Below are 14,105 nucleotides of genomic sequence, written 5' to 3'. Positions count from 1 at the left end.
CTTGTGTTTTTGTTCCATTTTTCCCACAATGACTTGGAGTTTACCGGTGCCATCCAAAACTCGGACCACTTAGCGAAAATGTACATTGCTAAGTTAGCTTCTTGCATTAGGTAGCGTGTTATACGTATATTAATGTGATGATTAAATTAATGTGTTAATCATTGTCTGGGCCTTGTCTGTTGAGTAATGTGCAAGTAAGTTTATGACGACGTACAATTGGACGGCTGTTGGCTAGCTATAGCTTTAGCACTAGCCATAGCAATGTTGCCGCATTATAATAAACGTAAAAAAGTTGAACAAAATCCACGATAATTTGGCAAAAAAAACAACCAAATCCATTAAATATCATAAAGAATGAACAACTCTGTGTGTTTTAAAGCAGCTTTTTATGCTGTTTGTCAAGAGTCAGTAGAGTTTTGTGTTAGCTGCTAGTTAGCTGCCTGTCACTAAAGTGTCAATATCTTATTTGGGATGTTTCATGTTGTTCTGCTTCCACTTTGTGTTCCATTTTTCCCACAATGACTTGGAGTTTACCGGTGCCATCCAAAACTCGGACCACTTAGCGAAAATGTACATTGCTAAGTTAGCTTCTTGCATTAGGTAGCGTGTTATACGTATATTAATGTGATGATTAAATTAATGTGTTAATCATTGTCTGGGCCTTGTCTGTTGAGTAATGTGCAAGTAAGTTTATGACGACGTACAATTGGACGGCTGTTGGCTAGCTATAGCTTTAGCACTAGCCATAGCAATGTTGCCGCATTATAATAAACGTAAAAAAGTTGAACAAAATCCACGATAATTTGGCAAAAAAAACAACCAAATCCATTAAATATCATAAAGAATGAACAACTCTGTGTGTTTTAAAGCAGCTTTTTATGCTGTTTGTCAAGAGTCAGTAGAGTTTTGTGTTAGCTGCTAGTTAGCTGCCTGTCACTAAAGTGTCAATATCTTATTTGGGATGTTTCATGTTGTTCTGCTTCCACTTTGTGTTCCATTTTTCCCACAATGACTTGGAGTTTACCGGTGCCATCCAAAACTCGGACCACTTAGCGAAAATGTACATTGCTAAGTTAGCTTCTTGCATTAGGTAGCGTGTTATACGTATATTAATGTGATGATTAAATTAATGTGTTAATCATTGCCTGGGCCTTGTCTGTTGAGTAATGTGCAAGTGAGTTTATGACGACGTACAATTGGACGGCTGTTGGCTAGCTATAGCTTTAGCACTAGCTATAGCAATGTTGCTGCATTATAATAAACAGAGGAAAAAAGTTGAAAAAATCCATGATAATTTGGCAAAAAAAAACAACCAAATCCATTAAATATCATAAAGAATGAACAACACTGTGTGTTTTAAAGCAGCTTTTTATGCTGTTTGTCAAGAGTCAGTAGAGTTTTGTGTTAGCTGCTAGTTAGCTGCCTGTCACTAAAGTGTCAATATCTTATTTGGGATGTTTCATGTTGTTCTGCTTCCACTTTGTGTTCCATTTTTCCCACAATGACTTGGAGTTTACCGGTGCCATCCAAAACTCGGACCACATAGCGAAAATGTACATTGCTAAGTTAGCTTCTTGCATTAGGTAGCGTGTTATACGTATATTAATGTGATGATTAAATTAATGTGTTAATCATTGTCTGGGCCTTGTCTGTTGAGTAATGTGCAAGTGAGTTTATGACGACGTACAATTGGACGGCTGTTGGCTAGCTATAGCTTTAGCACTAGCTATAGCTTTAGCACTAGCTATAGCAGTGTTTAAGTACATAGAGGAAAAAAAGTAGAAAAAAAATGTGTGTTCAGTGATGTCAGTTGAGGTTACTGGCAGGTGCGCAAAGAAGCTCTCCTGCTTACTAACGTTTGTTGTGGTTTGTTTGATAAAGCAATTGAAAGAGCTCCGTTTCTCGAAATCACCTCTTTTGCATACAATTCATTGCAACCGGCGGTGGAAATCGAGGTAAGAAAGAGTACAATGACTACAATAGAGTAGTTTTTCAGCGAATAGTTGGGGATATATATTTCACAAAATGTTGCTTGGGCCCCCCCCCAAAAAATAAATGAATAAATAAATACATATTTCATCCCTTTCCCAAACATGGAAAACAATCGTAATATGTTTACAGCCACAGCGATTAGCCTTTAATAACCACAATTGAATTGCTGGGAGTCTAATAACGCGCGAGCGTGTGCCGTCGACGTGAAATCAATGAAAGCTCAGAGAAGGCAGGAAACGTAGTGTGGACCGCCTCAGGAAATGACAAGTAATTCTTATTAACACGAGTGGACTATTTCATTACAAGTTGACCAACATCTGACAGATGACTCACTGCAGTTTGTGTGTACAATGTAGATTTCCCTCAGGAGCCGCGCATTTGCTCCGTTCCGCTCTTAACGCCGTCCGCACAACACTGTCAGACGCTCTCGTTTCCTATGCGTGTTTTCCCCTCTTGAACGCCAGCTCTGATAATCACTGATTTGTCTGCGACCAAGCGCAGACGCTGCTGGTGATTATCCTAAACCGCTGGGAGGAGGAAATCTTGAGATGGATTCATGTTTCTCGGGAGATTAAGCTGTCACTGGGTCCAGGCTGGGGAAAATCTGGCGCAGTACGGTACAGTATACCCGGTGGGAAGAGACGTTGCAGTACACCCTTTGGCTTGCATGAAGCGTCCCCATCCAAAATTGAGTTAAAAAACTCAGCTGTCAGAATGTGTGACCTCAGCTTTTAAAGAAGTCAGGTTTTCAAAGGAAGGTTTGGTTTCCATGAGGGGTTCTGATTTATTTATTTATTTTAAACACTGGTTCAAAAAATTTGGTTAAAATAATTCAGCTGTCAGAATGTGTGACCTGATTTATTTATTTTTTTAAACAGTGGTTCCGAAATTTGGTTAAAACAATTCAGATGTCAGGATGTTTGACCTCATTTTAGGGTTTCAAAGGAGGGTTTGGTGTTCAAGAGGGGTCCTGATTAAAAATTTTTTTTTTAAACAGTGGTTCCAAAATTTGGTTAAAATAATGCAGCTGTCAGAATGTGTGACCTGATTTTTTAAAATATTTTTTACAGTGGTTCAAAAATTTGGTTTAAAAGAAGTCAGCTGTGAGAATGTGTGCCCTCGTGTATTAAAACAGTCAGTGTTTGAATGTAGGGTTTCAAAGGAGGGTTTGGCTTTCATTTTCATTCGGGGGTCCCAATTTTTAACAGGTTGCAAAATTGAGTTTAAAAAAATTCAGCCGACCTCAGTCAGGGTTTCAAATTATGCTTTTAAAAGAGGGAGTGGCTTTCCAAGTAAGTCCCAAATGTTAACAGTGGTTCCATAATTGAGTTCAGAAACTCAGCTGTCGGAACGTGTGACCTCAGGTTTTAATGCAGTCTAAGTAGGATTTCAAAGGATGATTTGGCTTCCAAGAATGGTCCCGATTCATAAGATTCTACAGTGGTTCCAAAATGTGGTTAAAAAAATTCAGCTGTCAGAATATTGTCCCTCACCGGGATTTGATCCCGACTCCCCCATGTTCAACATCAGCGACGCTACATACTGCAGCCAAAGCCCAAACTATGCAAGTTAATTCAATTCAAAGAAACAGCAAATCATCAGCACTGTAAGAAACAATTTATATCTAGTGTACATCTCTCATAAAAGACGATTCGATACGTATCTCGATACATGGGGTGCGATACGATTCAAGGATGCAACAATTTCAGCTGATTCAATTCGGTTCGTCAAATAAAATACAAGTTTCCAATTCGAATCAGTTTCTATTGGTCCCCTACACTCATATTTTTTCCTCCTCGCCTTTTGCTCTCTGTGCATGTCTGTTTGGTCCATTTAATAATGCGCGAACTCTCCGTGACCTACCAGGGTACCGGCTGTATTCCCAATACTGTATTTCACGTGGAAACTAATTAAAAGCCTTGCCCAGACCACATTTAAGTTCTTTTTAACTCCCTCTACAAGCCAGCGCCGCACCGACTTACATAATCTCCCGCAGACGAGCGCATACGTCGTGATTTAAACAGTCTGTGGCACTTTTGGCACATTCTGATGAAAATTAACGTGATGTGGAAGTAATTTTCCTCCACCGAGGGACTCGATGAGAGTTTTCCCCCTCTGGCCCATCAGTGTGATTTCCACGTCTATTTTACAGCTGACTAATGTGCTTTTTCCACTTGTGGCTGCCAAAAAAGGAAAAAAAAAAAACTCATTTAACATATTCTGGAAGCTTGCTGCATGTACGGAAATAGCCTGGTAGATAGTGTAGTTGTATAGTGCTGCAGCAACAAATAAGGTTAATATTCCAATTACCACAAGATAATTTGATGGCCTTTGCAAATACGGTTAGTATAAGTATTCATTTTTAATTTATGTACTAGTAAAACTCTCCCTAGTGCCTTCCTATGAAATTTGTTTTTGTCAGCAGTTTTTAACATTTTGACGAAATGTGCATTAGCCTCATTCGTGAAACAAAGCATAAATAATAATAATAAGTAGAGGTGTAAGGAACAGGGGCAGCTCAGATTGGGAAAGAAACATCCATACAATCTATCAATATTAAACTTTAGATATCGATTGATACAGTCGCTGTTCCACATCCTCGATTTCAAGGTGATCAATTTTGCCGCCGTCGAAACGAAACTGTCACAAACTCCTGTAGTTGACAACTTGACATTAGAGACCGATATGTTTTTTTCAGGGCCGATACGATACTGATTATTAGTAGTCAATGATGCCGATAACCGATATTTGGAGCCGATATTCATTTTTACTTAAAGGGAAATTATTGGCATCAAAATTTTTGAAAAATACAAGCTCCAGCTCTAAAGCATGTTTGTTAAGTTGAGTAAAAAAGAAAAACAAACAGACAAAAAGTTCTGGGACCTTCCAGGGGCAGTAGCATGTTTTCAAAATAAAAATGTAAACAATTGTTTTCTACATTAAATAAAGTTTTTTTTTATTTTAAATACAGTATCTGAAATATGAAATTTTTGCTTATCTTAGTTTTAATTTCAAACAAAAACGGAAGGTGCAGAGAGTTCTGCAGAATCTCTGAAAACTAAAACAAAAAAAATAAACAAAAAAAAAAATAAAAAAAATATATAGATAATTAGTTACCGAATATCCCTACTTGACATAATGACATTCATTTATATTGTTTGAATTACCTTCCTGTGAATTATTTTCCTCTGCATTACTTGAACTACCACATACTGTATTTTGAATGGTATTAAATAGGCCTCTGAATATTTGTTTTATTTTAGTTTCATGTTGTGGGATATATAAAATATGTATTTTATAAATAAATGGAGAAAAATTTCAGAAAATTGCCATTCGTTCTATGTACTTTTAAGGAAACACATCAGGATATATAGCATTATCAGGATATAACATTTCATTTGGTGTTTTATATCATAATAATTTGCACTGTTCAAACTTCTTAAAAAGAAGACAAACTAATTAGTTTTGCACTTTGCTAAAATCTACGCACCAGTGCGTAATTTAGCGTACCATTGCAATCCTAGTAGGCACTATATTGTCACCTTTTTGGTGTCAAAACATAGCATAGTAATATACTTCGTTATTGAAAACGTAGCTAAAAAATATATAAAACGGTTAAATGACATATTAGTTTATTGTTTTACCAGTAAATTGAGCTGTAAGTCGAGGTAACTGTACTCAAGTCAAGAACAAATACCTTGAAAATCTGCTTAACGCCGCTAACAAATTTGGGCTTCATTACTTTGCACAGCTGACAGACAGAAATGTGGAAGTAATGACCTCAGCGTACAGACGCAGCGCTAACATAAACGAGCCTCAAGGAGCCGCGTGAAATGCCGCGGCAGCTGCGCCCGGGCAACAAAAGAATCAGTGTGTAACAGGAGTGGAGAATGAATAAAAATGTCGGTTAATATATCGTCAAAAGACCTAGCCTAAAAACCAAACGGCGGGTCGGCTAATCCGGGGTTTTACGCCGCTGTTTTACTTTTATAGCCTCCGGATTATTTGTGTTCGACGGCAGTAGATTTAACCCGTCCTAAATCACGGCGTTTATTGTTCCAGCTGTTGGCCGGGGGTAGGAAAAGGTTGGTTTTACTTTGCGTCGTCTGTCTCCTTCTGAAATGTTTTCTCAGCTGCTGCGGCCTCACTGAGCCTCCTCAGACTCGGGACAAAAAGCAGAACTGCTGCCCCCAGCCACCCCCCCACCCCACCCCACCGTGTTCTGTCAAGACAAGACCCCCGCTCTCACCCCGCGGGAATCCCTCACATCCAGGAGTCTTATTAAAGTGCTTTTAAAGGCTTGTTGTATTGTCCGTGGAAGGCCTAAATAGCCTGACGCTCTCATGGCAAACGCTCACAAGTGACACACTTATCAGACTGAAACACTCCCGTTACATCACCTTGTCACCTCTAATACCAAAAAGGATATGTTTTGATTTGTGAAGAATAGAGTTTTCGGTGAGGGCATTTTTTTTTTTTTATATAGCACCACAGGGAAATGGAAACCGGCCAATCACAGCAAAGAAAACCTTAAAATCCCTGTAAAGTGAAAATAAATTTGTCATGTAAATTTGACACAGCACAGAGAAGAGTGTTAACAACCCTGCCACATTTGAATAAGGAGGCTTCAAAATTGGGAAAAATGAATCTCTCGAATGCTGTGGGCATTTCTGATGAATGCCCCCTTGCCCGTTAAACTGGCACCTGTCAATCAAATAGCACACATCTCACAAATTATACCTACATATTTATAAATGTTTGAACCACAAAAATATATCATCCTTAAAGCCTCGGGTGACTGTCTTCACAGGGTATTTCATGTCATGACAAAAGGCGCTAGCCAACAGTTAGCTCGCAAGCTAACCGGGGCGCTAGCCAACAGTTAGCTCGCAAGCTAATCAGGGTTCCGCTTGGCTGATGTGTTGTTGCATAGCTGAGAATCTTAAAAGGAACCCCGACTGTAATGACAAGTTTGCTCTATATTATTTAACACCTGAAACCTGAATACTAAATGTTAACCTTTTAACCAAACGGCTAATAGATTCGCTAATCGCTACTAACGTGATTCCTCGTGACTGATGGGAAGGCTAGCTAAGTGTTCCCAGTCTCATGATTTGAGTAGGCACGCTTTTGTTGACAACCTTCTAATAGAAGAGACCATTTGAGTATCTTCACTTCCAGACCCAAGCGGTGACAGTCACAATTCTTTACTTCGTCTTATCTGCTTGAAAAAACAAAAACAAAAAAAAAACACGGCAGGCATTATCATACAAATATGTTTAAATGGTTACGTACACCTCCCTCCACCCCTCAAAATAAAACCCAAGGCTCGTTTACGCGGAATTCAATTTACACCTTTATGGAATGCGTGACCTTCTGGTGAAAACGATGTTGCGCTTCCGTCGACGTCTCGCTGGAAGTGACAGAAAAGTGCTAAAAACGCACGCATACACAAGCACACACACGCGTTCACGGGTCGATGATGAACGTCGTTTGTTGAAGGACACCTTGGGAAGGGCTGTGCCGTAGCGAGGCACACAGCTTTTTTTTGCTGGCAGGATAGCAAGAGAGCCCGCAAGCCTCGCAGAAACTGATCAGTGCGCCACTTAACCGAGGTCGTACGCTCAAAAAGAGGCCTGCAAAACCTTGAAGAGGACAGAAAAATGCGAGGATAAAACAGCTTGTTGTGGACGTAGCTGCGTCTAAGTAACCTGGAGGCAATCTTAGTGCCTTAAATCATTTTGTATTTTGGTGTGTTTACATTACATGGAATGGATTTTTAGCATAAAGTAAGATTATGTTAAAAGCAAAACATTTTTTAGAAAAGCACACTGTAAAAAAAAAACGCACGGTAATCTTCCAGCAGCTGGGGCGCCGGAAAAATACTGCGAAATAACAGAAAATTACCTTCTCGTAGAAAACACAGTCCCCCCCCCCCCCCCCCAATGAAAGTACAGTTTTTAACTATAAATTGAACAAGCTGGAAAATTACATCTTTTTTAACCTTTTTTTTTATTTTTTAAGTGTGTCTCTTATTCGATGTCCTTTCAAAATAAATGTTAATGCAATGAATGCTATCATCTATAGGACATTACAGAAATTGTAGTTATTTTCACTTTAAAAAAAATGTCAATTCACAATTCTCAGTAAACATATATATATATATATATATATATATATATATATATATATTTAGGGTTTTAAAGTTGAATTTTACATTTCATTCCATTAGATAACAGACAAATATTTGTGAAATTACAATACATTTGTGAACGTATTTTAACAATCATTATATGTATTACTAATATATAGATAGATAGATAGAGGTTTTTTTTGTAAAATAACAGAAATATTGTGTTTTTACAGTTACAGGGATTTCATGTTATTTTACATTTGACATGTAAAATCTATTTATTTTTGTAAATTAAATTATATATAAAAAAAAAAGTAAAATAAAAAGTAAAATTCTGTTATTTACAATTGTTTTTTTTTGTAGCATTTCCCACCAATGGCAGATGTCGGTTTGATTTTTGTTCAGAACACAACTACAATAGACAATAACAATTTTGTCATTATCATTGTTCAATTTTATTTGTCATATATTTCAATTCCATATTGATATGTCAGAAAAGCATTTTTCCTATTTGTGTTAGATGCCGCAGTCACCACCGCGCTTTGAACGACGGACACCCGACACCCATCGGCCTCGCCCCATCCAACACTGGCCGTGATTGATCCCGGGATCGTCGTGACGCCAGGGCGGAAGACCTGCCAGCGTCTCCCTCGACCCTTCGCCGCCCGTGCTGGACCTGGTGAATTAGTCACCGCCACTGACAGGTGGCGACGGTGTACAGTGGCCAGATCGGCATTCTTGCTCACCTGCATCCATCAACGCCCACGGCTTGAACATGAGGTACCGCTAATATTCCTACCTTCTCATTGTTGGCACATGCTGCACAACAGTAGCTCCTCAAGCCATTGTAACATCAGTTCATGTGATGCTGTGTGGGTGAGACAACCCACCAGCACCAGAGTGTTCTCAACTCTTGTTTTTATGACGTGAACAATCTGTTTTGATCTGTGTACGGTTCAAAAGTGCAAGTGCAGTCGTGTTGAAATGTTTTCTATTGGCTTGCTGCATTTTCTGATAACAAAATGAAACATGGCCCACACCAAAATCTTACAAATATAACGTAAATGTCAATAGACAAATAGCTATTTTTTATTTAAAATAAGTGTAACAAATGTAAATTTAAATATTTGTTTTAGTTCAGTTTTTTGTCACCATTTTGAAAAAATAAAATACATTTGATGTTAAAAGATATCACACCTTTAAAAAAAAAAAAAATTCAACTAATTGAAAAAATAATTAAAAATTGTAAATTCACAACTTAATGTAGATTTAATTAAAAATGGTCCCATTTTTTTTTTTATTTAAAATTATAAATTTGAATGTTGCAAGACCGTGTAGAACTGTGGTCTCAAACATACAGCCCGAGAGCAAGGACTGGTTCGTCAGGGGGTCCAATCTGGTCCATGATGAGGACAGAACACCAACTGCAGTTTTTCACTAAAATGAACTGTTGTTGCTAATTTTGTCCGCAGGAGGGCGCACTGACAACTACGAGAAATTGCACTCATGTTAAAGAAATTTTTGGTTATTAATTATTTGTGCCCAAAAACAGGATATATTTCAGCCTGTTGTTATTTGTGTCTTATTTTTCAAGATATCCCACCAATACTAATAACCTCTACCATGTAACTGATAACATCATGCCAAACTGCTTAGCGTGTAGTAGAGTACTAATACCTCTTTGATCTGTCACCAATAACACTAAACAGCATATCGAATTGCTTTTAGCTTGTTTCCTAAACACAAGGTGAAGTGCCCCCACCTCACCTCTTGCCGTTTTTCTGCATGTGGCCCTAAGTGGAAAAAAGTTTGAACCTCCCTGCTCTTGTGTGTGTGCATGCAAGTGGGTGTGAAACAGATCAAGTACAAAGTGAGTAACCACTCATGTTTTTTGTGTGTGTGCTTTATTGGCGTGTGTTTTTATTCATGCGCTGTGCTCCTCAGTAGCCGAGATGGCGTGGATGTTTTTGCCAGATGGCCACTCGGGAGCGTAAGCTTTCCCTTTCACAGTCTGGCCGCCATTTTGCCCTTAAAAGGCTCAGCGTGTGTGGGATGCCGGTGAAAATGAAAATGTGAGGGGCTTCGCCACACTGCTGTCATCATCAGTAATAAAGTATCATAATCATCATCAGAAGAAGAAGCAATAACAGCACAAACAAACATGTTAAGTCGCAGCTAATATAAACATGGGATTACAGAAAAGGTCAAAATTCTCCCCCGTGTGCCGTGTTGGATTCATCGTTAGTAGGCTTGGTTTTAATTTGAATTTCTTCTTTCTAGTGGTCCACCTTGCCTTTTTTTTCATGCAGCCAGTATGTTACGCCCCTCCAGTCGAAAATTCGAGTCCAAGTGGTTCTTGCTACAGCAGGCATTTAATGCGGTTAAGCATGCCGTAAGAACTGTACAAAATACAGAGCACACCATATTACACAGCTAAATAACACAAAATAATCCTCATAGAGAACATAAAGGTATAAACAAATCCAAAAATAACTTCTATTTTGCATATAGGCCTGTTATCATCCACTAAATAAGCCTGCTGACATGCTAACGATGATAGCATGCTAACGGACTTGCGCTAGCGAGCTAACAGTAGTACACTACTTCCAAAAGGCATCGTAAATACTAACTTTTTATTTTTATTTTTTATTTTTATAGGTTTTGGGTGAACTAATGAATGCACGCACATACACATATTCATCCACATACAAAAAAAAAAAAAAAATATATATATATATAAAAAATAAATAAAATAAAAAATAAAAAAGGAGAGCAATGATGATGACATGTCAAATCGGTAAAATTACCGAATGAACAATACTGAGCTCTCTCCAAGGGAAAAAAGAAAATAAAAAAAAAAGTAAATACTAACAGAAAGAGTGCAAATGCTTGCAAACATGTTACCTCATTGGCCGCATGTACTAGAGAGCAGCAACTCTTCAGACTGACTTTCCATAGTCTTAGAAGGAAATAATGATGTAGCAACGTGTCAACTATTAGCGTCCGCACACAACGAACATTGCTTCCGCTACAAAACAGACTCTTAAAACAACAAAATTCTTACAAATGCATAAAATAAATCTTAATATTTATGATGCAATCAAACTAAACATATTTAATTTTAAAGCCGACTTTAATGGCAGCTACACAGTAGTGGATTATTTCAGAATCCATCAAAAAACAACAGGCCCGACTTTTGTATCGTGCAAGGTAAGCCATGTGCATGTATTATCTTTAAAATAAGCATAATGTTAGCATAATGTTAGCATTTTGGCTAACATGCTATTATCCTGTGCTTCAAGTCTGTAATTTCGTTAGAAGCCGACGGGAAGAAGTCCGTCTTCGATGTAATGTTCTGTGTCCTCACTGTAGCGACAGCAGACTGATTAGTCTCATCGCGCTTGCTGCTCCCAGCGTCCCCCATCAGGTTGCTCTCAATCATGCGTCTATTGATATTCCCCAGCATGTCGACGACACACAGACACTGAGAATTTCCACTAAGTGTCCGACTTGGTGATGTAGTGTAGAGCTGCGGCTCCTTCAAGCGTCAAGCGCCTCTCCGCAGAGACGCCGTGTCCTCCGCCTTGTTTGTCTCGCTGGCAAAAACAAATCCAGGTGTCTATTTGAGGTGAGGCATTTATTACAGTGGATGGCACACCTGGCGACTATTTGGGGAATGGTTTATTTTGCAGTAGTTATTTGTCGCGTTGTTCCTATTACAGGGGAGGCCCTTGTCCCAAGGGAAAACAAAACAAAGGAAACGTCAAGTTGACATGAAGTGGCTATTAAAGTGACTGACGCACAAAATTATTTGTGATATTTTCTTTGAGTGGTGGCTACTTTCCCGAGGGCTAAAAACATTTTTTTTTTATTTGAGGTGAGGCATTTCTAAAGCCTGAAGAGTGGTGTTTTTTTTTTTTAATTCAGAATTTTTTATGTTATGTTATGTTATATATAATGTTTAGTTTTTTTTTAAGTTGCCAACACACTTCAAATATTTGGGGTGTATTTTTAGTAAAGTGGAGGCCATTTTACTGAAGGCAATGAAAGGAGGCCTCTAGTTGAGGTGAGACATTTATTAATTAAAGTGGAAAATGCACTCTTTGACTCTTTGGGGCGAGATTTGAAGTGAAGGCAGAAATGAAGGTTCGTATTTGAGGTGAGGCATTTATTCATTCAAGTGGGCAATACACCTGATGACTATTTGGAGCATAGTTCCTAATAATAGTAGAGACTGTTTTCTCAAGGGCAAAATATTTTGACATTCTCGAATGCTCAAAATACCCGCAAAGTGGTTAACTTAATTTTCCCGAGGGGGAAAAAAAAAGGAGGTGTCTATTTGATGTGAGACATTATTTATTCACATGCACCCAGGCGTTTATTTAGGACATGTTTTATTATTTTTTTTATTGTACAATTTCCTGAGGACATAAAAACGTCTCGTTGAGATGAGGCATTTATTAAATTGGACACTGCAATTATTGTGTTGCATTGTCTTTATCTCATTGTTGTTATTTGTTTCTTTCGACCTGTCCCAAAGCCTATTTCCCTAGTTCGCATGTCTTCTATGACCTTGTCCTATTGAATGTTTGTTTAGGCTGAATGTGCATTTGGAGCTGGAAGCTGCACCAGGATCAATAAAGTTGTCTGAGTCTTAATTATTTAGGGTGCGGCTTCTATTAGAGCGGATGGCACTATTTTTGCGAATACTGTTCAAATGTGCACTACTGAGAACCCCAGTGAATTAAGCAGCAGTGTGTCAACATGATAAAATACAGAAAACCTGTTGCTAATATTTTGGGGAAAGTAAAATCCCCAATCCATGAAAATTAAACATCTCCCTAACGTATCTCAGGATGCGTGCAGAACTGTCTTTTTGTACTTGCTCATAAAGCCACCAGTGTTTTCAAAAGCTCAACATGATAACAGTACAGTGCTGTTGAACCAAGGGCATTTTTTTTTCCTTTTTTTAAATCAGAGCCTATTGAACTGTGGCCAAGTTGACATCGTCAGGTCATTAGAGAGACCCTGCGTGTGGCTGGCTAAGCATTCCGAAGCTAGCCGGGCTCCTATTGTTTGGCGCCGGGCTTTACTTCATTAATGCACAGCGAATGCTCGCGGGCACGCTGGCCAATGCTAATGAGCACATTAGCTTGCTCCCAGGCCAGCCACTGTCTTTTGATCAAGTTCGTATCGGACCAAGATGCAAAGACAGATGGCCCTGGAAGACGTCGCATCCAAGGCCACTTGAACTCAAAAAGGACGCCTGATCCGATTGGTCGGTTTCCCGCTTATTAGTTTTTTCGATTTTTGAGTCATATTGTCTAACAAATCAATGGCATCAATAGGACTTTTTTTGTCGGCAGAGACCATTGCTCAAATAGTCACTTTTTGTCATCCACTTTAATTCTATCTAAACGCCTCACCTCAAATAGACAAACTTTTTTTTTTTTTTTGCCGTTAAGGAAATTAGCTCGAAGTCTAAATTGAAAACACCCCAAATTGGTGCCACCTTTTTGCCCTAAGGAAATAGCATCCACTCTGACAGAGGCACTTGGTAAGTTGTATGCATTATTCATTAAACTCCTTACCTCAAATAGATGCTGTCATTTCTTGACTATGAGCAAATGGCCGCACTCAACTAAAACATCACATCTCAAATTTAGCTTTAATTTGAGAAAAACTGTTTTTAATAGTACTATAAAATACATTTCTACGGCTAAAGGTCTCCCTCTCAATAATAATTAAAAAAAAAAACTTAGAAGTGTTAGAAATGTGCCAGATAACTAATTCACTTGCAATTATGTCGTCACTGCGTAGCCACCGATGCAAATGAAGGTGCTGAAGTTCTTATAAAGTTGGCCAAGTGTGTCAATAGGCGCCATTTTATACCTGTACATAAAAAAAAATGCCACAAGACACTGCTACAAAGTTCTCAGTCTTTGCACGTTGTCAACAATTAGCTTGAATATATATTTAG

The 14,105-nt window shown here is 38.5% G+C and overlaps 1 protein-coding gene across 1 annotated transcript in view; it reads left to right on the top strand.

Moving 5' to 3' along the window:
- The window catches only part of tenm4 (teneurin transmembrane protein 4), a 310,021-nt gene that overhangs the window by 65,267 nt on the left and 230,649 nt on the right, over positions 1 to 14,105 (top strand). Inside the window, exon 2 of the mRNA XM_077565526.1 lies at positions 8,646 to 8,905. The gene's annotated coding sequence lies outside the window, so the exon portion shown is untranslated. The remainder of the gene's footprint in view (positions 1 to 8,645; positions 8,906 to 14,105) is intronic.

This window comes from Vanacampus margaritifer, chromosome 5, assembly GCF_051991255.1.
Source record: "Vanacampus margaritifer isolate UIUO_Vmar chromosome 5, RoL_Vmar_1.0, whole genome shotgun sequence".
Classification (NCBI taxonomy): Eukaryota; Metazoa; Chordata; class Actinopteri; order Syngnathiformes; family Syngnathidae; genus Vanacampus; species Vanacampus margaritifer.
Note: the sequence above shows the minus strand (reverse complement) of the source record. Positions and strands in the feature narration are given on the sequence as shown.